Here is a 25,866-nt window from a genome sequence, read left to right as displayed (position 1 = left end):
GGGCCTCTGCACTATTTCGTATGTTCCACGAACGCGTGACACCACATGACCACTGTCTCTGGCCTCTTTCGCCCAGCAGGGTACCCTGGCTCGGCCCAGGTGGGCTGGAGTGGCAGGTGCTCGCCCGCCCCGATGGCCCATGGCCGTGGCCAGGTGTAGTGACCGCGGGGCCAGCTCCTCCCGGGCTGGACTGCCACCGTGTGGCGGACGTGGCAATGACACCCCCTCCCTCCGGCAGGTCCCAGGCACCCAAGTCCCCCGCACCTGCCCTCTGGGCTGATGGGGAAGGAGCCCGCGGACCCAGCACGTGGAGAGGTTTCCCTTTCAGAAGTGCAGTGTAGGGGGGATATCCGGTGACACAGTGTCCTTGGGGGTCACTTCAAATGTGCCTGGGATTCTGAGCCGTCCGCTCGGTGTGAACTCCCTGGAGAAGCATCTCCGCCGCCGCCGGGGCTTCCCTCCGTCTGCCCGCTTCATCAGCGCCGCCTTCACTTTCTCCTGACTACACAGGACGGCGTCCTCGCTGCGTGGACCCGAGGCGGGGGTGCCGTGGCCCTAGCCCCCCGCACCCCCCACCTGCCCGCAGCCTGGCCAGCGCCGGCCCGCTACTCCGCATCCCCTGCAGTGTCCCGGTGCACCTGCAACGCCCCTTCTCTGCGTCGGTTTTGGAGGCACAGACGGGACGCCTCTTGTCCACCCCTTGGCGAGACGGTGAGCCGGGGTGAGATCAGAGGCCGGGTTACAACGGGCCGGGGATGACCTCGGAGTGGCGTGCGCTGGTCGAGCCCTGGCTCTGGACGAGTTACTCAACCTCCAGCGAGCCTCTCATTCCTCATCGGTGGAATTAGGGGGTGATCTCCACCGGGTGGAGGGGGCCGAAGGGTCAAGCGAGGTGCTTGATCTTTGTTCCACTCACCCCAGGCCACCGGGTCAGCACCCCCTTCCCCTTAACTCCCTTGACCACTCAAACTAGCGGAGGTGTGACCCTTAGATGCAAGTCCAGGTGATCTTTTCCACCGTGGACATGGGTGCCGTCCCCACGGCCAGAAGGACACAAGTCTGCCCTCCAAGAGGGGACGGGCAAGCAGGTCACAGTGACGACCGTGGGTGCCCCGCAGGAAGCCCAGGCACCAGGACACTAGCGGACTTGAAGGGCAGAAGGCCCAAGAGATTCAGGCAAGTGGCCAAGGCTCCCTAACTGGTCTGGACAGGGCTCAGCCAGGTGCTCAGCCAGTGGGAGGCCCGGGCTCACACCCAGGCCAGTTCTTGGGGTGCCCTCCCGGGGGAGAGCAGGGCGGGCCTGAGGGTTACAGACCTAGAGGCCCGGTGTGCAGGGGGAGTGGGGACCTGGGATGAGAGGGCAGTGGGATTTCCAGGTGGCCCGGCAGGGCAGGGGTCCGGTAAGGGAGGGGAAGCGAGCACCTCAAGGTCACGGGCCGTCCGGGTGGCAGGGGGGCGGCCACAGGCCGTGCAGAGGGGACAGCGTGGGGCTGCGGGAGGTGAGGAGGGTGTGGGGTGCAAATGTCCAAGACGTCAGGGCACCTCCGCTCGCAGCTCATCCCTGATGGCCTCGGGGCGTTTCTTCAAACAGAAATTACATCCTTGTGGGTGAAAGGAAGGAGCAAGACCCAAGAAAGGCAGCCGTGTGGCAGGCGGGGCTCAGCACCCTCGGGGACAGAGGCCAGGTGTCCCTTGCCGTTGATGGCTGGCGGCTACTGATCTATGATTCTTGGATGACAGGCCGTCTGGCAGTCCTGCCGCTGAGAAGGGCTCAGCCTGCGGCCCTTGTGGGCATTGGGTCACGAAGTTCAGTTCATGGCCTAACGGACCAAGCCTGTGGCAAGAGCGAGGAGGACACTGCTTCCTCCGGGAAGGGCTCACCTGGGCGGCTCAGCCGTGGAGCATCTGCCTTCGGCCCAGGGCGTGACCCCGGGGTCCCGGGATCGAGTCCCACATCGCGCTCCCTGCATGGAGCCTGCTTCTCCCTCTGCCTGGGTCTCTGCCTCTCTCTCTGTGTCTCTTGTGAATATATAAACTCTTAAAAAAAAAAGAAAAGAAAAGAAAAGAAAAGAAAAGAAAAGAAAGAAAAGAAAAGAAAGAAAAGAAAAGAAAAGAAAAGAAAAGAAAAGGAAAAGCAAAGCAAAAGGCAAAGGGCTGGGCCTCGGGCGGGGAAAGGCGGTCACACACTGCCCCTGGTGCCCGCGGCGGTGGTGCAGCGCGGCGCCCGGGAGCGGGAGGCGCGGCCCGGGCGCCTCGGGGACCAGCGCACATGCGCCAGGTGCAGGCGGCCAAGCGCTGCGCAGCGTCGGGGTGAGGGCCGGCTGGGCGTGCACCTGCCTGTCTGCACGGCTGTAGGCGGGCAGCCGCGGAGGGGGAAAGAGCCCCGGCAAAGGTGCAAGCCCAAGCCCCGCGCCACCCACCTTCCCCAGCAGCACCCCCCACCTGGAGCCCCACTTGTGTGATGCCTCAAAGGCATCCTTTTGCACACCAGTTGGGATTCAAGTCTGGGGCTGCCACGCAGTGGGACCTAGAGAGAGGGCAAGTCACTTGACCTGGCTTCCGCTTCTTTATTTAGTCAACTGAGCTCTGAGCTCAAAGGCCCTGGGCTGGGAAGCTGGAGTTAGCAAAGAAACAGGTTCTGACCCCAGGGGGGCATTAGGACAGGTGGTGGCACGTTCAGACCCCGGGACAAGCATTCTCAGTAATGCGCCCCGAGCTTCCTGGAAGGTCATCTTGAGGACAGTGGGCCTGAGGCCTGGGGACCGCTATGCAATGACACGCACATTTAGTGTGGTATCTGGGGCCCAGGAAACAGTAAGTGGTGGTCAGCAGGGTTCCCGAGGGATCTTACCCGTGGGGAGGGCAGTAGCAGGTGTAGGGACAGGGTGGCGGCAGTCGTCTGGGGTTTGTCTGGACGAGCACCTCCAACCAGGAATAGACAGCGGCCACAAACGCAAGCCACAGATAGTTTGATAGGATCTAGGAGCCGCCCAAAGAAACTTAAAACTAAAACTAAAAGTGAAACGTATTTTATAATAGTTTTAATGTATCCAGATTATTGTCAGTCCAGCGTGTACCCGATGTCAAAAATCATGACTGAGAGCTTTCATGTTTTTTGGTTCACACCAGGTGTGCATGGTCCGGCGTCTACACCACATTTGCCGCTCGCCTGGTTTGGAGCCGCATTTTCCACGCTTGATGGCCTGTGGCTCGTGCCTTCTGTGTTGCACAGTGCAGCTCCGGGACGCACTGCGCTTGGGCACGGAAGGGGGCAAGAGGCCACTGGGCTCCCCGTCCTGTGGTTGAGCTGGAGCCGCCACTGCCTCTGACTCCAGGTGCTTCCGAAGGCTGGCTCGCAGATCACCCACCCCTCGGAATCTCCTGGGCTGCGGTGTAGGCACCGAAACGGATTCCTGGGTCCTGGCCTGTGTGCGTTTCTGGCAGCCAGACACGTGTGATTTCAATAGGCTTCTCCAGTGATCTGGGGGCCCGGCCCCCCCTCTCCTTTCCAATGCAGAAAATGGGTTGCTTTGGAGCAGAAGATAATGTATCTTCCTCCTCTCATGCTTCTCCTTTTGGGTTCAGTGTCTGGAACAAGGGGGGCTGTTAGGGTTTGGAGGTGGTCGTGACTCGGCTGCCTGTGGGCCCATCATTCTCAGATACCCCTCACCGGGGGTTTAGACCTGCCCGCCTTCTAGCACTTCCCTTACTATTAAGCACCGTCTCCCGCCCTTGGACTTGGTGGAGGCGCATGTGGTCCCCGAGGACGCGAAGCTGGTTGTCCACCAACGTCCCAATTCTGTGCCCCCAGAGTGTCCCCTCACTCTGCACTGGTTCTCCCACTCCGGGGAGCCAGAGGGGGGCAATTTCTGCTTACCTAGTCCTTTCTGGTTTCTCTCTTTCCTCTCCCCTCCACGGAACTTCCCACAGAAGAGGAAGAGATAGGATGGTGCTAGGAAGGCAAAGGTGATTGAAATGGAAATATTTCATGTTGAAAAATAATTGCTTTACATTCAGGGCGTTGTGTATCTCTGATAATCTGTACTAGGCCATTCACTCTGCCAAGGACCCTACGTGTACTATCTTACCTCTTTTTTCCAGCACCCCGAGAGATCTTTCATTTTGTATTTTATTTCATATCATAAATGAGGAAATTAAAGTTCAGAGAAGTTTACTAACTTGTTTAAGATCACACAGCAAAGACACTTAGCTTGGGCCGCCTGGGCGACTCAGTTGGTTAAGCATCTGACTCTAGATTTCAGCTCAGATCATGATCTCAGGGTCGTGAGATCGAGCCCGACGTCCTGTTCTGTGCTCACTGGGGAGTCTGCTTGAGAATTTTCTCCCTCTCTCTCTCTCGGCCCCTCCCCTCCCCTCTTAAATAATAAATCTTAAAAAAAAAAAAAACAGATTTTGCAGCAGGTACATGGTGGAGACAGCATTAGAGCCCACGAAGATGGAAAGAAAAGAGCGATGAGCCGAGCCATGGATGGATCCTATTCCACCCCCCTTTGAAGTCACAGGAGGCTTAATATACATTTTTTCCCTTTTTCTGAGCTTCAGTTTCTTTCCTTGAAAACGTGGTAGTTGAACTAAGTGCTGTGGCTGGTCCTGTGGAAATTTGTAGGAGGAAAGCCCGTGGAAGGAACTACGTCGGCCACCGCCACAGCCTTCAGCTGCGCCACGTACTCGCCGTCACCTTCCCCTGCTACTTCTTCTGGTTGCCCTTCATCCCTCGTTAGCACTCCGACGGGTGGCCTACTGGGGTGTGGCCTCCGTCCCTGGGGGACCTGAGCCCTCCGGCAGGACGTTCTCAATCCGCGGCTGCTATATTTGCCTATTCCTTGTCAAATTTGGGCTGGAGAGCACCAAGAGATGCTTTGCTGGATCACCTGAGGGGCCAGATCTCTCTCTTGCCCCCATTGTGCGATGGCAGCTGACCTCCCTCCCAAAGATCAGAGTCGATGACACCCGCGAGTCTGGTGACTCCTTCCTCAATGGCTGGACGCCGGATACAAGGACCCCAAAGTTGCCAGGCTTCAGACCTAGCTTAAAGTTTAATGGGACCCTTGCAAGGTTACTAATGAGTCCCCCTCTGGGAATCAGCACGTCTCCTGATACCGAGCCTGGGATTTCCGGAATGGGAAGACCAGATTTCCCAAGTGGAGCTCTGGAAAGAATGGGAAGCAGGATCTTGCCTATTTCAGCCTCTTGATTCTTGGACTCTGTATTCTGCTTCTCAGGGTCAGGGCATCATTTGTAATTTAGTGCTTCACCGAGTCTGGGGGACGGTGTACCCCACGCACGGGGCCTCATCCCCAGGATGGTGCTACAGCTGGTCGGTTGCTCCATTGCCCGGCCAGGCTGGCAGCTTCCGGCGGTGTGATCTGTCATAGGACCAGTAGATTCCGTGGGTCTGTGACTTCCTGATGCAGCTGCTTTGTCACACCCCTTTGGCCTAAAGCAAAGTGAAATCCCATAAGTGAAATCCCCTAAGTAAAATCCCATAAAGGTGGATCAAACACTCCACAAATCTCTGGAGAATGGTGCTGGCAGAGACCCTGCAGGCGAGGAAGACAAACCCACACCCAGAATATCTATTTCCTTGAGTGAGGATCGATCTCTACCACTTCAAGGGTGGAAATGGTCCGGGGTAATCGACTTGCCACCAAGTAGGCATTTGGTCACCCGGAGGAATGGTGCCATGTGCTGTGGCTCGGCGTTGGCGACTAACACCGGCACGTCGAAGGTAATGCAGGAAGAGTAGCTGGTCAGCGTCGGTGGGGGGGAGCCTAGCTGTGGGGCCTGTCGTGACCTCCCTCTCTGCTACTCTGGAGACACGGGGCGTGTGCTTGTCGCACCGAATCCGAGGTGGCCAGTACCAGAGGCCGGCTGTTGTCAGTTCCCACGGTCGCCGTCTACCTAGTTGTTCTCTGGCTCCTCGGTGCTGGTCGCCCACAGGCGGGCATCGACATGTGACACAGACCTCACGTGTTGGGCCTCCCCTACAGGCTTATCCACATGCCTCTTCCACACACCATCTTATTCCTGCTCTCCCAGGGTTTCTCTTTCCGGGGCCATGACCAACAGCCGAGACTCCGCTACCGCCCACAGGGCCGTATCTAGTCTCTCCTTAGATCGTTCATCTTCTCACACGACGTGAATGACCACGGCTGCCACCCGAGCTCTGCCCATGAGGAAGAGTCAGCCTTATCACTGCCTTTCCCGAACGGCCACCTGAGTCTATTTCCAGTCCGTTTCCAGTTGGCACCCACGGACTTAGCCAACCCATTTGGGAACCAGATCGGGCCTGTTTCCTCCTCTGTCAGTTCATCAAGAGCTGAGGAGGACATTCTAGTACAGCAGGGGTGGTTGACGCGATGGTCTGGGCCACGCGCTCATGGTTTCATTTGCGTCCTCTGTCCCTGTTTGTACTGACCTCTGGTGTACGTATCCAACTTACAATTATGGCCAGATTGGGTCTAACAGAAGCCAGCTCGTGATGGTTGTTCTGGCCTCACGGCTGGTCACTTGACGTCCGTGGCCCACCCCTCGGCGAAATCTCAGCAACTGGACCTATTGCTCTGAAGATGGCCTTGCTCTAGAACCTTACAGGTGTACCTTGTGATTTTCCTATCAGGGTTTGCCAAAAACTCTACACGTTGCCTTCCCCGCCACAGACACCACTAAAGCCGTAGGGTCTTTGGTGTCACGTGGCCCATGTGGACAGGCCGCCCGCAGTGCTGCCCTCGGCTGCTCTCGGCCCTGCTCGGAGAACAGGGCCGAGACGCTCTGTGAAGGTGTCACATACATGAGCCAAAGACGGGGCCTCTGTGGGTGAGACCCCCGATTGTTTGCTCTTCACGGCAGGCTGAGACGGATTAGCTCACAAAGCCCACTGGCATCGAACCCGGATTTTTACATATCCGATTGCATTAAACATAACTCAAATAATTTTAGCCATTTAGAGTCTGCCAAACTACACCCAGCATCTGACAGCACAGATAAGCCCGGGGCTGTAAAAACCCTAAGCTCTGCTGTTCTTTGGAGCCGTGTGACCCCGAGACTCCCTGCTGTATCGCTGAGCGACGTCAGCTGGACCCACACCTCCCTCACTCTGGACTCCCTTTGCCCTCCTCCCCCTTGCCCACGGAACGTAGCTGGCTGGTAGATTTTCTGACCTTATATAGTTTAACTACTCTCTCGTAGGCTCACTTTCCTGGGCATCTTGATCCCCTTCTCCACCATTTGACACAGAAAGTTCTGGCATTTCCGCTCCGTTCAGTGTGTCCCAGCTCCTAAGAGCTAAACCAGCAGCACGTCAGCGTTATGTGCTGGGGCCTTGCCCCCACGTTAAATCTGACATCGAAGGAGACGGCGTTCACGTGCATAAGCTACCATGGTGTATCATGTGCATGTGCTAAGGGATACCCTATCCCTTCTTACTCCCCCAGATCCAGACCCATACATACCTTCCTTCCCCCGCCAGTCCACATTGCCTGGATCCTACAGCTCCTTTTGGGTTGGCGCCGTCATCCATTGCTGCATAACAAACTCTTCCAAGTGTGGTGGAGCCAAAGCCGCAGCCTTCCACTATGACCAGCTCTCCCCAGTTCTAGGGGTGACCGGGCTGAGCAAAGCAGCTCGCACTCTGTGCTTAGAGACAGATACTGACTGGGCTGGAGTCATCGGGTCCTAGGCTTTTGCATTTATGGGAAATGACCAGAATCAGAAAACAAAGGGAAACGAATGCATGGAACGTGGATTAGCGGTTGCAAAGAGGTGGGGGGCTGAGGAGGAGTGCTGGGGGGAGAGGTAGGGGTGCAGCATTCCTTTTTGAGGTGATGACAATGTTCTAAAGTTGTCACGATGGCTGCAAACTCCGAATGTACTAAAGCCACTGGATTATACCCTTTAAGGAGGTGAAGTGTAGGGTATGCGGATTATATCTTCATAAAGCAGTTACGAACACAGCGCAAGGGAAGCAGGGTCAAGTCTAGGATGCGGTCTCCAAATAAGCCGTGTCTACAGAGAGGGAAGACGTGGAGCAAGGAGAAAGCTGGAACTAATAAAGGAGTGTGTGGTAAAGACAGTCGTAGCTGCCAAGAGGGGGGTGTGCCGTGTTTTCTCAGAGCAACCTCGATCTTGTCTGTGCGTAGACACAGGTGGGCAGGAGGCACGTTCGGTCTCGCTTTGCTATGGGGTCGGAGTGACCGTGTCTGGAGGCGTTGGCATTCTGGAAGCCTGCTGACATCCCCGGGACGGTAATGCAGGCCAGCTGTGCCTGCCGCGAGGTCCGCCAGCGCCCAGGCCAGCTCCGAGTGCCCGCCCGGGCCTCGGTGACCAGCAGCTGCTTCTTTGTCTTCCTCGTGCGGGTCCCCGGGACATGACGAAGATGATCGGTGGCCTTGTGAGTCCCTGAGACCGGGCACCCCGGGTGAATCTCATGGAGGACACACACACAAAAAATCCGTGAAGTGTATTAGATCCTCCAAAGTGGGGGGGGGGGGGGGTAAGCTGGAAAGGTTAAGAGGTGCCGGGCCAAATTAAAAAGGGGGAATAGATAGGAGATGGGAAACCCCGGCACACCAGACCTTTTTGGGGCAGTTATAGAAAAAAGGGCATAGTAGGGGCTGCAGAACCATGGGGGGGAGGGGAAACTGAGCAAGAGGGAATGGCCAGGAGCTGGAGCCTACGTTATCAAGGGCCTCGAAAAAGGGCCTTGAAAAGGGCCTCGAGGGCTTCAAAAAAGAGGTGCAGTAGGGGCTGCAGAGACATGGGGGGAAAGAAAGGGGAAACTGAGGAAGAGGGAACAGCCTGGAGCTGGAGCTGCATAATCGAGGGCCTGGGAGAGGCCAGGAGGGGTCAGAAGGAGACTGCTTGAGTTCAGCGAGCAGTTGCATCTTGGTGATGAGCCATCACAGGGGGTACTACCCCGGGAGAAATTTTTGTAAGCAAAACCAGCATTCGTTTTCCCTGAATGGTTTAGTCACAGACCTGCACGACATACCTTATGGTTTTCGGGTGCTTTGGGGGTGTGGGTGTGGGGAGTCAGGGTGTCGGGGCCAGAGCAGGGGCAGGCTGCAGAGGGCCTCCCCGCAGCCACTGGCCCTCCCAGACCAGGGCCCTGACTCACCCCATTCATCCTCCGGCGAGCTTTGGAGGGTGACAATAGATGGAAATTTTTAAAATTCCCGACCGAATGTTTTCTGAAGCATTCACCAGGGCAACAGGAAGTTGCACACCTCATAGGCCTGTGTCTCTGGCTTACGAATGTGTTCCCTTCTTTCAGCCAGGAAGATTTTGCTCACAGCCCTGCGTGGTCTGAGAAAAAGCCAGAGATGGGTTTTCCTGAACTATAGCTGTCTCCCCCATTCGTCTTCCCGTCCCTTCTACCTGCATCCCCTGCACATGGCAAGAAGGAGGGGGGACGGTTAGTCACCCTCATGACTGTATTTGGAATATTTCCGAACCAGCGAAGGGCTCTGATTATGACTAACGACCAAGATTCCAAGGGGGAATCTGTTCTCTGCTGCCCGATTTTGTTGCCTTGAAAAACAGAATATGGGAAGGATTCTGTAGAAATCGTCATGGTAATAGCAAATATTTTCTGAGAACTATTTACCCAGTAAGTACTTTGCATACCTCAGCTCATTTAAACTGTGTGTGTCCGCTCTCTAAGTGGGGACACTATTGCCATTTTACAATGACACGTGGAAGGATGGATAATTCAATCTACCTGTACTGTTATTACCAATTCTGTATATAGTGTGTTGACTAATTTGTGGATATCCCAGTATTATGCATTCACCAAAAAGTAGCATCATTCCCATTTTGTAGAAGAGGAAGTGAGGCCCAGAGCATTTTTATTAAGTTACCTACCGTCACCCGGGTAAAGCTCTGAGGAGCAGTTAGCTGTTGGATTTTGGATTTATGCCTCCTTATTAGCAACATGCTGCTGACCGGCAGTAGCCATTGTGGCAATTACGAGAGGCTCCAAATAGCTCATGTAGCTGTGACGGGTACGCTTGGTCAGCTATAAATCAGAGAAAATACGATACTAGGTGTATCATGGAGCTTCCACTTCTTCCCCACTATGTTTCTTTTAAAGAACTTTTAGCCTGGCATTTGATGTTTAATTGAAAGGTACTTAAAATTTAACTTCCTGCCACCGATTACATCTACTTAGAAACTGAAACTTGATGATGCGTGGTTGCAATTCTCAGAAACATGAGAATCCACATCTCTGGAATGGCACATCCTTCGGATAGTGTATAAAGTGAGAGGTGGGAAGTAGCTCGACCCTTGAACGTCAAGGACATCACATGATGACGTTTTCCTCCGTAATGGGTCACAAAACCCACAAACCACTGAGCAGAAACTGCCAAACACTTCTGCTTAAATAGCATACATTTAGCATCTCACTATTTTGCACATGGTGGAGAAAGGAGATGGTGACTTCAGAGCGGGCCAGGCTGGCGCTGTCAGGACGTTGAGTGCCGGATGTCAGGTGGGGCTGAACCAGATTTTGCCTTTGTGAGGTCTGGTGGATGTGTGACTCTGGGATGGGCTGTGGGAAGGATGGCCGGTGAGGAGTGGGGTGGACAGACATACAGCACTGATATGCAGGACCAGAGCAATGCACCCTCTAAGGGAGGTGAGGGAAGTCAGGTGCAGAAACTCAGCAGCCCAGGGCCTGTTAGTGGAGCCTAGGAGCAGAGACCGGAGAGAACAAAGGGGAAGCAAGAGGATTCCTGGAAGAGGAAGTGTGAGGGTGGGGAGGGAGGTGGCTGGAGGGCAGGTAGCCCTGATCGGAAACCACAAGAATTATTCTCAGAACCCAAGACGTGAAGATCGTGCTCCCTTGATAGCCTACCTGCATGCCAATGGCAAAATCCAACTTGGGCAGGAGGATGCAGGTGGACCACCAGAACCCCAGGAAGGGACTTGCAGGCTCTGAGAGGGAATAGAGACAAAGGAAGACCAGGAAGGGGTGCTTGGGAAGTAAAATGTTTCCCAGACAATTCAGAGTTCAAACCACCCAGTATTTCCTGTTGGCTTTGCTTGGCTTCCATCTGTGCATCGTGGTACATCTGAGTTTTTCCTGGTCCCAGTACCCAGCAAGAGTTCTGGACAGACGTGAACCAGGTGGAGGAAAAGAAAAGAGAGTGAGCCTGTCCAGGCCACACTGGCTGGGTCGCTGAGCTCTGTCGTCCACAGGATTGGACTCTGGGCACTTCACATACTCTAGTTCCTTCTTTTCCACCACAATCCAAAAAGTCAGGTCATCAAGGCACGTGCTGGTGAGGAGGGACGAGATTAATGAGCTGGTTATGGAGATAAAGAAAAGGCTTAACGAGGACAAAAACCACCCGTATTACAGTGATGGTCTTGCCATGTCTGGAGCATGGCAACTCTGAGACGAACGCGTGTACTAAACATCTGATCTGTGCAAATCCAACTGCCTTTATTGTTACATAATCTTCTTCATCATCAGTGGTGGAAGTGTTTTCCTTTACACTCACCTTCTACCATGACCTGTTTGGGGTGTTTAGGTCCCAACGGGTAAGCACTGAGCTCGTTGCCTCAGCCAAATAGCGCTGACGCCGTAACACCAACATCACAACATCCCAGCAGCAGACACCTGTCGAGCACTTGCTACCTGCCAGGCACTGCTCTGTGCCCTTTGACTGGATTATTACCTTATTGAATCCTACAGCAACCTTAAGAGGTAAGTAAAATTCATATCCTCATTTTACAGTTGAACAAGCTCAGAAGGCTTAAGAAACTTGCCCAAGGTCACCGGCTTAGACTACATGCTGGAGTCACAATTTGAGCCTGGGCAGCTGGGCTCCCAAGTGTGTGCTCTCATCCAAAAGTATGATTTGAGGATATTCAGGCGTTGTCAAGTCCACCTGGCCAAATGAACTACGTTCCCGGGCAGCTGTGTGTACTGCGCCCTACCCCATGAAACCAGCTCACAATGTAGGTCAGAGTCCAAGCGTGGGACGGCCAGGGAAATTTGAGTTAGGTAATATAGGTTATAATCCTTTGATCTCCACAAAGCCATGGGGAATTCTAGGTGCCATTTTTAATTCTCTTTGTCACTGGATTTTGGGTCATGTCAGATAAAACCAGTTTGGGAGAAAGGGGCTTAGTAAATTGTGAAAGAGTGTGGGATGGAAGTGTTGCTACAGTTCCACAGAAACCCCTTCTCCTGGCACAATGAGTGACTAGTCTAGAGTAAGACCGGGGTATCGCCATCACTGACAAAGGGCAGCATATTAATTTCTTCTACGTCACTGGGAAAGTGAAAACAGGAAGCATCCCAGCCCCACTATGGAAGCCTGGAGTGATGGGTTTAGGTCACAGGATGTGTTTATCCTGACCCATCATGATAACTTAATTATGTTCTTTTGGGGAAAGACCATAAAAGGCTAACGTACTCAGGGGTCATGACGACACTAAAGGGCACTGGTTAATGTCCATCATCTTCGGGTTTATTCCACTACATTCCTCACACCATCCCTCAGGAAAACTTCCAAAGAGCACAGATAACAGCTGGACTGGTGAGTCTTACTCCAAAGGCAGTCAGGGTCCCAGACAGAAATTTTCTTCTTCCAAATACGAACGTGAGCGCCTTAGAATGCAAGGCCCCAAGTTTAAACTTAATTCACATCCCTGTGACTAAATCTACTAATGACAGTTCAAAGACTGAGGAGGAAGACGTTGGTCAGGTTGGGAAGCTCCCAGGAGACACATCAGTCTCAAATCACAGCCACAACAGACACCATCTTACTGGCTTGATGACTCTTTGGTAGACACGTGGAAGACATAAGTCATAGAAAGTAAATCTGAGGGAAAACAGGAGAAAACATATGTTCAGAAGAAGAAATGTCCAGAGAAACAGTCATTTAAAGGTATGTCATTGAAAAACTTCAAGTGCTGTAGAAAGAACACATATTCTTTAGTCATTGGATAGAATGAATGTTCCATATTATATTGGTCATATGTTCCAATTAGATCTACTGAGATCTTTGAGACTCATTAATGTAATTGCTCAAAGAATCTCTCTTTTTAATAGTGATTTGTAGGTTTACACTATCAATTTCTAATGAAATTGTACTAAATTTTTGTGGACAAATCAATATCTAATTTTGTTAATTTAAGATTCGATATTGTGGGATTTTCTGCAAAGGCACATGCAAATTCATAAGTACTACAACCGTACAATGATCATTCTACTATTATTATGTTGTGCCCCTACTTATTCTTATTAAGATGTTTTGCCTTGAATTTGCCTGGTGGGGGGGGTGTCCTGGGTACCTCAGTTGGGTGGGTGTCTGACTCTTGGTTTTGGCTTGGGTCATGGTCCCAGGGTTGTGGAACTGAGCCCTGCATCAGGCTCCTCACGCAGTGGGGAGTCTGCTAGAGGTTCTTTCCCTCTGCCCCTTCTTCCATGGGCTCTCCCTCCCCCCCAAATAAATAAATAAATCTGTAAAAAATTTCGTCTGGTATCTATACTACTATATCAGCTAGTATGTGATTATTATTTATAAAGCCTATGTTGATCCTTTTCTGTCTATTTTAGGTTTAGGCATATGTCTTGTGAGTAGTATTTTGGATCCTATTTTATTTTACCTAATGTGCTAATTTGTACCTTTCAATTACATATAATTTGTGTATATTTGTTGAGATTAATGATATATTTGGATTAATTTCAACCATGTAGTTTTATATGTTCTATGGAACATTGTCATTCTTTGCCCTTTTTTCCTCCTTTTCTGTGTTATGTTGAACTAAAAAGGATATTTTTTAATGTTTTTCTCATTCTTGTTGGATTGCAATGTACAAATTATATTTTTATTTTCTAGTTGTTACTTTAAATTTCTAACATATACTTTAATTATACATTTTTTCCAACCAAGTCTAAAGTTTTTCCATATACTCTTTGCTCCTAGTACCACTGTGAAACCTGTGCACTTTCTTCTCCTATCCTCCAATCTTGTTTTTTATTGTCTAGAGTTTAATTTGCCCTTTAAAATTGAGTCTTTTTTCAGTTAAAAGATAATAATTACAAATAATTAATGTGAACAGCAAAATAAAACAATGAAAAAATAATAAGTGCAAAAATTTTAAAGTTAGAAATAGTTAAGAGAATATTTCATTCCATAGCCCTATTCTTGTTTTTTTTTCTTTAAATAGCACATTCCCTGGAAGTTCTTTGGGGGAACTCTGCAGATAGTAAACTTCCACAGTCTTTATAAGCTTGAGAATGCCATTATTTTTCTCTCATTCTTTAATAACAGTTTAGCTGGGTATAAACTCCAAGTGTGATAGTTGTGTTCCTTTCACTCTTGGAAGGTATCACTGAGAAGGCTGCTATCTAATTTTCATTCCTTTCTAGGTAATTTCTTTTATCAGCCTCGACACCTTCAAGATTTTCTCTTTATCTGATTTTATTTCCTTTGTCCCTTCCTTTATGTTTTATTTTATTTTGTAATCTAAAGATATTGATATTTCTGGGTGTGGATTCATCTTTATTCTTGGTATTTAGAATTCATTTTCAATCTAAGGATTTTTTTTATTCCTCATTTCTGTATAAAATTTTTTGCTAATACTACTGCCTTCCTACAATTTCTTCCTCTCTTTTTCATGAAACTCCCCTTTCAGACATACTCTGAGTATTTGAATTATTCCCTGACTCTCTAAACTGGACTTTCTTTCCCTTTAGTTTTTAAAATCTTTGTTTTTCTATGATGTGTTCTGTTTTTAACCCTGTTAGTTGCAAAGAGCAGTGCTCTTGTCTTCTTATAAACATGGCATCAGCATTCTAAGACTGTGGTGTTTTTTACATGAAAGTAAAGCAAATGTCTCTATTGAACAACAAAAGTGACAAGCTAAAGATAGAAACCCTTATTTAAGCAACTGACCAGTGACCCCCAGGCACACCTGCAAACTTGCACACTTTCCCTTTCTAAGTGTGTGAACACCATGTTCCTTCATAGCTCTGAGTCTTTGCATATGCTATTTCCTTCTCCTGGTGTGCTCAAACATCTTTTGAGATCCTCTTCACGGCCAACAATTCTGCGAGATCTTTCCCAGTTTCACCAGAATTAGCACTTCTCTCCTGGCCTCCATGAATTCTATCAAGTCACAATATATCATGATTTTCTGTTTACAAATCTATTTCCCAGGGAGACTTCAAGAGCTATTTGAGAGTAAGAAATAACTGTCTCTATATATCCAGCTTCCAGATCATTGCCTGTCAAAAGTTGTCATGAAATGTTTTTTTGGATGAGTTTTCAATGACAAAAAGAATTCATGGTGCTTTAAAACTAATCTCTTTATTCTTCTAAATTTTAATTCTGGACCCCTCCACAGACCATTGGAGCTGCTTTTGATTTGGTATTGTTCTTTTTTTTTTTTTTTTTCTTTTTCTCCCAGGAGGCTGCAATCACATCCTGCAAAGAGGAACCAGAAAACCCAGTTCTGTCCTCTCATTATGTGGACTCTGACACTCTTGCAAATGACTGGGTTCAGCAAGTTCCCAGCCATATTCAGCAATAGCACTTCCCCTGCTGCATTTTGAAGCCAATACGGGAAAGACAATCTGTCTGGTTTTGATTGGTTAACACTTAACTCGTCAAAAATGTGTTTTGTAACACATAGTCCATGTCCAAGAGGTCTTGCGAGATTTCCAGAGCCTTTCCCACACCCCTTTTCTTCTCACCCTCAAAAAAAGCAACAGTGTTTTGCCAAAAACAAATTATCCCAATTCTCAAAAAGGACTGTTCTTGCATAGGAATCTTCAACCCACAGGAGTTTATTTGGGACCTAATCTTGGCCAACACTTGCTTACATGGAGCCTGAGTATATCTAATTTGCCTCCGGCTCAAGTAGCCAAGCTGAGTACCAGCACTGCCTCCTCAACCCTCAAGGCTTCTGGCCTTGAGTCAGTGTGGACAGACAAAGCCAAAGCTTTGAGTGGGAAAGGGGGCTCAGGAAATGCCTTAGTATTTACATACTGTAAATGCTACCCCATCCTTGCTGTGGTCTGAAACTCCACTTGCCACAGGGCAGAGAATGATTTTTTTCCAAGCAAAATAAGGACCGGGTGAACTTCACTTTACATTTTATCTTGTAACCAGGTTGAACTGGCCTAGAGGAAAAGACAGAAACAATTCTAGAATAACTCCCTGTTTATTAGCAACCGAAGTAATTTCATGTAAAATTGCATGTAAAGAGGTATGCAATCAGTAAAATGCCCTTAAAATGGTTTTGTAGGAAGGAAAGGAAAATCAATCTAGAAGTGTGTCAAAGAAAACAAAAGAATTGGAAAAGTGTATAATTTATAGAAATAAAAAAGTGACATAGATATATTATGTTAGTTACATTTTGACTATTACTATCTGGAGGCTGAATGCTTCTTTTTCACCAGGAGGCCAAACTGAGGGAAATATAAAGTGTCTTTCCCACCATGCTAGTCTCATGGATACTGCCAGAGACCAGTCTCTTCCGACATATAAGAGCTTCCCAGAATCTGATCTCTGTGTTCTCGGAGCCATCATACCTGCTTTTGTCAGAGAACTTTCTCTCAAGTGTAGACCTCGCCATATCACTCAAAACCTTTTTATAGATCCCTACATAGAACATCTTTTCTTGACCTTTATTGATCTGCTGAATCTCAGAGAGCACCCCATATGCGGCCAGCCTACACTCCTGCTAACCCGGGTTAAGGGAAATAGCTTATACACAACAGTATTAATACATCTAGCAAGTATGACTAAAGAAATAAAGGAAGGAATATAAATATATATTTTTAATTGGACACTAAAAGAATAGACTGGCATGTAGTACCAGAACTGAAAATAATGCTCATTGAAATTAGGCCCTCAACAGACAGTTTAAATAGGCAGACTGTGGAGAGAATCAGTAACTTGAAAGAACAGGAGAAATAGTCCAGAAAACCTCACAAAAAGAGGAAGAAATAATATGTTAAGAGATAAGTGGAAGAGAAGATTCAGCACTTGTCTACTAATAATTCACAAAGGAAATAGTAGAGAGTCAGAGGGAGGCCAATGGAGGAGATTGTGATTGATGATTTCCCAGAATTGAGGGAATACATAAATCCTGAGATTGGAGTACCACAGCTTGAAGATCGTAAACCTAGACAAATTAAAAAAAATATTCACACATACGCGCATTGGAATAAAACTGTAAAATTACCAAGGGAAAAATCCTAACAACATCAGAAAGGGAAGACAAATTATCTTGAAAGGAACAAAAATGAAACTCACAGAAGCCTTCCCAACAGCAAGTAAACCAAATGAATGAGAAAATACCCTCAAAGTGTGGAGTGAACATAGTGTTCTTTGAGAATTCCACACAGTCTGAAATTATAGTTTAATGGTAAGGGTGAAATAAAGACACTTTGGACAGATACTGAGAATTTACTGCCCATAGGCCTGTTATTGGATGGACTTCAGGAAGAAGTGAGCTTAATTCAGAGGAAGGAATGAGATGTAGAGATCAACTGGAATGATCTTTTCTTTTCAAGATTTTATTATTTGAGAGAAAGAGAGAGTGAGAGATAAAGAGAGAGAGAGAGAGCACAAGCAGAGGGAGTGGTAGGCAGAGGTGAGAGGGAGAAGCAGGTTCCCTGCTGAACAGAGAGCCCAATGCAGGACTCGATCCCAACTTCCCAGGATCATGACCTCAGCTGAAGGCAGATGTTTAACTGACTGAGCCACCCAGGTGCCCTGGAATGATCTAGAATCCACTTTGCTTGAGTCTCAGACCAGGGACCCTGATAAAGCCAAAAGTCCCATTAGAGAGGGACATATATGCTTGGGGGGAATTTATTAAAAGTTCTGGCCTCAATTTTCTGCTATCATTTCAACATTTCCTCTATGTTGTCCAGAAGTAAGAGAATCTTTTTAGTACACCAGCTTCATGATTTTTAGCATCTAGTAGCCTCCAGTAAGATTTTGGAATTTAACTAAAGCAAGTATTTTGTGTCAAGGTAGAACTTGGAGGAACTCTGATTATATTCTGGAAATATCTTAGCAGAAACCATTTCTGGCAAAAACATTGGTTCTTAATTTTCTTTTCTGTGTTCTAAATGTATGATCTACTCATAAGTTTTGTAAGGATTGCTGTAGGGACCATTTTTATCATTAACAGGATGTTGAATAGAGCATGACACAGAATAAGCAAGGCTATCTCAAGCCTCCACTTATTAACATTATAAATCTGTGCAAGTTACTTAACTTCCATGAACTATAGTTTTCCTCATCTGTAACATGGAGATAATAATCATTTCCTCTCTGACTTATTATGATGATTAAGGGGATTTAAGTATGTGTGCTTTTCCCAGCTACATGTCATATCAGAAAATCCAGCACTTCCTCCAGGGAGGTTCTTCCCTGGACACGGGAGTATAGGAGCGTTAGCCCCACCTCACCTAGACACTCTGTGAATGCAGAGCCCATCCTCTGTCATTCCCCCAGCACCCAGCCCAGCGCTCCATCTCTTTCAGAAACCTGGGATTTCAGGTCATGGGAATTGTGCCCCAGGCCCCTTTCCTTGAGTCTCTGTGGAATCTACATCAGAAGATGTGGTTATTGAGTGTACCAGAAGGAAGTCCTCATCTGGGATGAATGTTGTCAGAAAATGTCTGGTCATGGGCATCATTTATCCTAATCTACTGAGTTTCCCACCCTCCAGAATGTATCATAGAAGTGTGGCTTTCCTTTTCTTTCTGGTGCTTTCCTTATAGTGTCTGTGACTCATGTAAATAGCACCCATGTTCCCCTCATGAGAACTAATGTTTATTCACAACCCTCAGCTATACTTTATCTAAACCGTTAGTGCGAGGGTTTTATCCTTCTTAATGGAAGCAGCTTATGCAACTAATTTAGTTCAGGAGAAAGGAGAAAGAAATTCTCTGGAGGCATCATCTTGCAGTATAATGCCCTGTACTCTGGGAAAACGATTAAAAATCTGTTATTTGAGTCCTGTGGCTGATAGGTGAATGGGACATGAGTGATTCACTTACCTCTTTTCTCCAGCCAAACGGTGAGGAAAAAATATTTGTTTATATGATGTGAAAGGATATAAAGGAAAAAGAGAGAAAGTAAGAAGCGAAGGAACCTAGAATGTGCCTTGAATAGAGTTTGTCTTGGGCACAGTAGAAGGTGTTACCTGTCATACTCCCATTTTACAGATGATGAATCAGCCACTTACAGAGGTCAAGTAACTTTCTTAATGCTACAAATCTAGTGCTTTTTCTATTATACCATATTGGGAAATTAGAATTCATACAGCTTCCAATTGCTGTTGTAGAGGGAACTCTGTGTAACTCACAGTTTAGGATATTCAAAGTACATAGTCGCTGTGCATTAGGAACTTATAGCCTAGTAGGGGTCAAAGATTTTAATTATTGATTAATAATTGGATGGTGTAAACCAGTGGTTCCCAAAGGCTGGCAGCCTTGCTTTCTTGGAGGCACCTGGAAATATGGGTGATTTGGGTCACCACAGCGACTGGCAGGGGCTGAGAAGGCAGAGGCTAGTAAGGCTAACTATCTCCATTGTGTGGGACAGTTGAGCAGAAGGAAATGTTTTCCTTCCAAAATGCCAATACCTTGCCAACTGAGGAGACATCTGTATGGACAGAAAATGCTCTAAGAATCTGGAAATAAAAAAAAAAATTCTAGCCAGGTGGATGAAAAAGGCTTCCACAAGGAAAAGCTTGAAACTGCATTTAGGAAAAGGTTGGATTTTGAGAGGTGGGCATGTGGCAAGGAGACTTTTATAAGTAGGTAGTAACTGCATCTTTTTTTCATGATACAACACACCAGTGGCAATAGGCCACTATATCTTGTGAACTTGGGTCCTGAGATCTCCCACGATGTTGTGTGTTGTGTCTTGAACACTCACCCTGTCTTAGTCCACAGCTCACATAGAGAACTATTCTCTGAGGAATAGGAGAAAAACCAAGGCATGAGGATAGGGGGACTAAAAGTGTGAAGAGATTGGCTTTATAGGAGAGCATAAATTATGTTTGGAAAATCTCATAAGGGTTTAATTAACCAAGTTGAAAACCTAAGGGCTTTTCAATTACACATTTAAATTTTGAATTACGTATTAAGAGCTTAGAATTTTATTTGGGAGCAAGAGCAATTTTATTAAAGACTACATAAAGAGATTTGAATGAGGAGAGAGAATGGGCACCTGGTTAAACTGCTATTGTATGTGTGGGAATTCATACAGGTCTAACCTAGAGCAAAGGTTGTGATAGACAGAGTAACAGTTCCCCAAAGTGTTCCATCCCTGGTCCCCAGAACCTATGAATATGCTACCTTATAAGGCAGAAGAGATTTTTCAGATGTGATTGGTATAGATTTTGAGATGAGATTCTCCTGGATTACCTGGGTTGACTCAATGTAATCACAAGGTTTCTTATAAAGGAAAGAGGGAGGCAGAAGGATGAGAGTCAGAGATGTAATGATGGAAGCAAAGGTGAGACAGAGGGGAAGAGAGATCTGAAGGTGCTTTGGATACTTTGTTGCAGGGTTTGAAGAGGGATGAAGGGGCCATGAGCCAAAGAATCCAGACAGCCTCTAGACGTTGGAAAAGGCAAGGAGAAGGTACTCCCTTAGAGCCTTCAGAAGGAATGCAGCCTTTCGAAAATGTTGATTTTAAGATTTCTGACCTCCAAAATGGTAAGAGAGCAAATCTGTGTTGTGCTGGGTCACTCAGTTTATGGTAATTTGGTACAGCAGCCATTGCAAATTCATACAGAGGTAATGAGAGTGGAACTTGTTTCCAGATGAATCTGGAGATATTTTCGAAGAAGGACTAGTTTGGAGAGAAAGGTGATACACTTATTTGAGGACATGTTGAATTTGTGATAATGGGTGGATACCCAAAAGAAACCAGTATTTAGAGATTATACTAGAGTTTAGGAGAAAAATTAATGTGTAAGTGGACTTGCCCCATGGTGAGAAATAAAGCTGGAAAAGTGAATAATATCCTTGAAATAAATATAAATTTCTGGGGGAAAGAGAGAGAGAGAATAGAAGAATGGGAAGGGGACCCTCTAAATGGAACTTCTAAAAGGCTGAGAATGTTGCTTTAGAAAAAGGAAGGAAAGAAACCAAGAGGCAGGAGGGAAACCAAGACAGTTGAGCACCAAAGGGCAAAGAGAAGTGTCACACCAGGCTGCTCACCTACACTGCAGAGAGAGTGAGGAGGATGGAAACAGGGCTTGGTCCGGAGGTTCTTGATGGCCATCTCATCAGAGGTGTGGGAATGGGAACCATGCAAGGTCAAAGATGAGGTCACACAATAAGGACAACGAGGAAAGCAGTAGTGGATATCCACTGAGCATTTACCTTGCTGCTCTCAACTGCATTCTCAGAGAGTGCTCTCTCATTACAAAAACTGAAGCCAGTCAGCAGGAATGGGGACATCTCTTGTTTTTCTCTCACCCAGACACAAACCCACCCGCCTGTGGACCCATCTCCTACCTCATGTTATGGTGCAGGAATGGCCATCTTCCAAGGCAGAGTCCACTGCTCTGGGGCTGACTCCTCTCGCCATCTCAGTGACCTGGTCTATCAGGTTGTTCCCTCTGTCTCTGGTACTGCCAGGGATCATTCTTAAAATCAAACAAATTGTCTTTACTATCTTCCATCATGGAAAAAAAATCCCTGACCCTCAAATCCCTGAAGCTATAACCCTACTACCAGCTCTTCCTAAGCATAAAAATTATAAAACCAGGGGCCCTCTTTGTGTCTCTACCTCTCAGTTCAGGCTGCTAGCATCCTTGGCACCCCATAGAAACAGTATGAATTTCTAAGTTGGGAAGCACCCATTGAGAGGAACAGCATCATTTGTGCCTTGCTTCTCTAGAAGTACCCACAGTCCTCCAAGAAAGAGATAAAGTGCAGAGTTACCTAGGAATCCAGAGCCAACAGACACATTGTGAGAGCAATCTTCAGGGAGGCCCCAAGACAGCCCTTTCCACCCATTCCCTGTAGACAACAGTATCATCTCTCCATATCTTCAGTCATGATGATTGACACAAAGTCACCCTGCATTGATGGATGTGCTGCCAATTGTCAAGTTATACAAGGGTCTCTTATATGAAGCAGAGTGGAAAGTGCAGAATGATTATGGAAATGTCTAGAAGCTTGGGTCTTGGTGAAAAAGCATGAAGGAGAAGGCCAGGAGCATTGTTCTGGCAAAGCCCAGTCTCTAGGCCTGAAGAAAGAAAGAAGAAGTGAATCAGAGCTTGAGAATTTGGAGCTGGAAGGGATCTTGGGTGTTATCTAGCCCAACGTTTCATAAAGTGTTTCTCAGAATTCTTGTCTCACAAGATGCTCAGTGACAAAAAATTTTTTTCTAATCAATTATGTTTGGGAAATGTGTAAAACTATATTCTCCTGGGGAAATTAGAGTGCAAAACATTTGGTAACAATGTAACAATTCTATGGTAAAGACAGACACCTGTTATCCAAGATTTTCCAAACAAAATTTAACCAGTAAACATTTATCTAACAGAGCAAAGTTCTGGAGAATTCATTCTGGGAATCAATGATCTAGTCCTATCTCTACATGTCATAAAGAGTAAACTAAGGCTTGTGAAAACTAAGTGACTTATCCAAGGGGAGATAAAGATACAGACTAAAGACTTGATTCCTGATTTCCATGTATTTGATGAAGTGGCCTTTATTATAAGTTTATAGTTAATATATATAGTAATATATAAACTTAATATTGTATATTATATATTATATATCATATATAATATATGACTATTATGCGTATAATAGAATAAAAATTATATATCCAATTTTTCCTTAATCATTGAAATATTAAACCCATTCACTTGGGAAAAATATTCCACAAAAAGATTTTTGAAAACTTCCAGTCAAGCAGCAAATCCCATTGCTGCGTGTATTTGGATACTGAAGAGTGCATTTTACAAGACTTTATTTCTTCTTTTGACTTATAATTTTAGCATGTATGGTTCTATATTTTCTTCCTTGTGATATAAGTTAACAATAATTAAGCGTTTATGATGTTCCAGATACTTTGCCCTCGGAAAGGATTTTCTATGCATTTTCTCCATTAATCCTAATAATGGGGACACCTGGGTGGCTCAGCGGTTGAGAGTCTGCCTTCGACTCAGAGTGTGATCCCGGGGTCCTGGGATCATGTTCCGCATCAGACTCCCCACAGGGAGCCTGCTTCTCCCTCTGCCTGTGTCTCTGTGTCTCTCATGAATATATAAATAAAATCTTAAAAAAGAAAATCCTAACAATGATTCTGTGTGTTGGTTGACATTATCAACCCATTCGAATCTGAAGAAGCTGAGACTCAGAGCAGGTTGAAGGTTGGCCAAAGTGACGGAGCTCATAGGTGAAGGAGCTGAGTGTCTGACCCAGGTCTGGCTGACTCCAAAGCTTCTAGTCTTAACCACTATGTTTTCATAATACTCAGGAAGCTGTGTGGATTTAGGAGATTCCACACTGACATCTCAAAGTGTTCCAAATCATCAACTCCCAGTAGGAAAAGCAAGTGACTCAGTGTCTAAAGAATTCATACTAAGGCACTGACATGTTGAGCAAGGCTCCAGCCTGCTATTTATTCTACGGCCTTCTATAAATCATGAAGCCTTAAGAAAGAGGTAAGACTTTGTGTAGTCAACTTTGAAAAAGACCACAGAGGCGAGAGTTGCATCATCAGGTTAGGTCTGTGACTGACCACCTACTTTGTCATCACTTGACCAGTTGAGTCAGAAAGCCAGGCCATGAGAGAAAACATCAAGGACTTACATGCACACATAAAGGCACGCTATTATTTGCTTCCCTTTTATTAGTGACTTCTTATGGAATGCTGTGGGAAAACACTCAATTCCTGCAGTTCCATTGACTACTGAGACAAATAAAGATACTTGAACTAACTCTTGCTAATAAACCACAATTCAGAAAGACACAGACCCTGTCAAAATTGCCATTGCGAATTTCACTTTGTTCTCTTTTATTGCTTGTAAATGAAATTGCCTCAGAAAATTGCAGAGCCATCTTACTTTCCTTGTGTAGAATTTATTAGTTATAAAATCTAGTGAGAGGTAGGAATGTGTGTTTAACCTTTTAGGAAAATGAATATCAGAGTTATAAAATCTTCTATTTGCATAGTGCTTCCATTTGCATCACTCAAAAAACCTTGAGCATGTCCGTTCCCTCTTTGATCCTCATAAGAGTTTGGGAAGGTGGCAGGGCTGAAAAAGGAAGAGCCCTGGGTGCTATTTAGAGAAATAAAATACGTGGCTGTGAGATAGAGAGCCTGAGTAGCTACTTGAGATGGGTATCTTGGAGTAGACATAGTTTAGTCTGAGACATAAATGATAATGAGCTAGCTCTGCAAAGATAGGGCCAAATATTCTTCATAGGTAAGAAAATTGAGCTTCAAGGGAATTCAGTGACTAAATGATGCTATAATTATTTTATAACTTGGACTCTAAGACCAACACATTCTGCCCACTGTATACTTCAATAGTGATCATGGCAGATTATATAAATAATGCTTATTACTGCTTTTGTAAACTCTGAGAACCAGTTTAAATAATATCAATTGTCAGTTTGATCATTTAGTACTTACATATTAATTACAAAATTACTTCTAAATGAGTGAGAAAATTATAGTTTGAACCTTTAAAATATATGTAGTTAAGCTCAGCCCTTGCATGGATGATTGCTTATTTTCTGGTCAGAAGGAACTCATACCAAGATAATTCCAAGAATTTCCTCCATCTTTCTTTCTGTCTCTCTCCCTCTCATATTTTAGTATTTCTTGGTTTGGGACAATAAAAGGCACACTGCTCAACAGTCTTGCCTACCCGCCCTAGTTCCTAGAACTTATAATTTCTAGTTCCCTCTCCACTAGTGGTATGATGAATAATTCAAAGTATTTGAGCCTTTCTTTGTAAATACATTAACAGCATTACAAGGCAAACACTTTTGGTAGAGTAATGCCATCATTACAGCTTGAAAAAATACCCCCACCCCCCAGTTCATGACCAAAGATGATTAAGAAATCCTTTAAGAGAAGTGTTGACAAGAATCCTTCCATAATGGACTAAATAAAAACCTATGAAGGGATATAGATATTATTTAGGCTAGAGTTCTTAAAAACTCCTTTTGGTTCTTTGCAGGAAGAAGAGCCAACTGACCCATGTATTTTTAACAAAATCATTTGGTATGGGGATTTGAAAATTTCATTCCAACTGGGAAAGACACAAAACTATCATGACTAAGACAAACTCCAATTAAATAATAATCCTAATTGGTCCCCAGATTCTCTAAATTAGTTATTGTTGATATTTATTCATATGTTATACAATTAACCACGTTAAAGTGAATACTTCAGTAGTGTTCAGTGTGTTCATAAGGTTGTTCTTTTTTTTTTTAAGATTTTATTTATTTATTAATGAGAGAACAGAGACAGAGAGAGAGGCAAAGACACAGGCAGAGGGAGAAGCAGGCTCCACACAGGGAGCCCGACGTGGGACTCAATCCCGGGTCTCCAGGACCACGCCCTGGGCTGAAGGCGGCGCTAAACCACTGAGCCACCCAGGCTGCCTGGTTGTTCTAATTCTAGAAGATTGTTATCATCTCAAAAAGAAACCCTATACCCATTAGCAGCCACATACCATCCCTCCTCCTTCAATGCCTGGCAACTAGTAATCTTTCTTTCTCTATGGATACTCCTATTTTGGACATATATGAATAGAACCATACAATATGAAGCCCTTTGTGTCTGGTATCTTTCACTTAGCAAAATGTTTTCAAGA

At 46.3% G+C, this 25,866-nt stretch overlaps 1 long non-coding RNA gene across 1 annotated transcript in view; it reads right to left on the bottom strand.

The window, feature by feature from the left end:
- Window positions 1–8,630: 8,630 nt before the first annotated feature.
- The window catches only part of LOC140613160 (uncharacterized), a 30,719-nt gene continuing 13,483 nt past the window's right edge, over window positions 8,631–25,866 (bottom strand). Inside the window, exons 3-6 of the long non-coding RNA XR_012014322.1 lie at window positions 21,965–22,271; window positions 21,536–21,666; window positions 10,877–12,854; window positions 8,631–10,036 (exon numbers count right to left, since the gene is read on the bottom strand). This is a non-coding gene — a long non-coding RNA (uncharacterized lncRNA). The remainder of the gene's footprint in view (window positions 10,037–10,876; window positions 12,855–21,535; window positions 21,667–21,964; window positions 22,272–25,866) is intronic.

The sequence above is a fragment of the Canis lupus genome, chromosome 21 (genome assembly GCF_048164855.1).
Source record: "Canis lupus baileyi chromosome 21, mCanLup2.hap1, whole genome shotgun sequence".
Lineage (NCBI taxonomy): Eukaryota > Metazoa > Chordata > Mammalia > Carnivora > Canidae > Canis > Canis lupus.
Note: the sequence above shows the minus strand (reverse complement) of the source record. Positions and strands in the feature narration are given on the sequence as shown.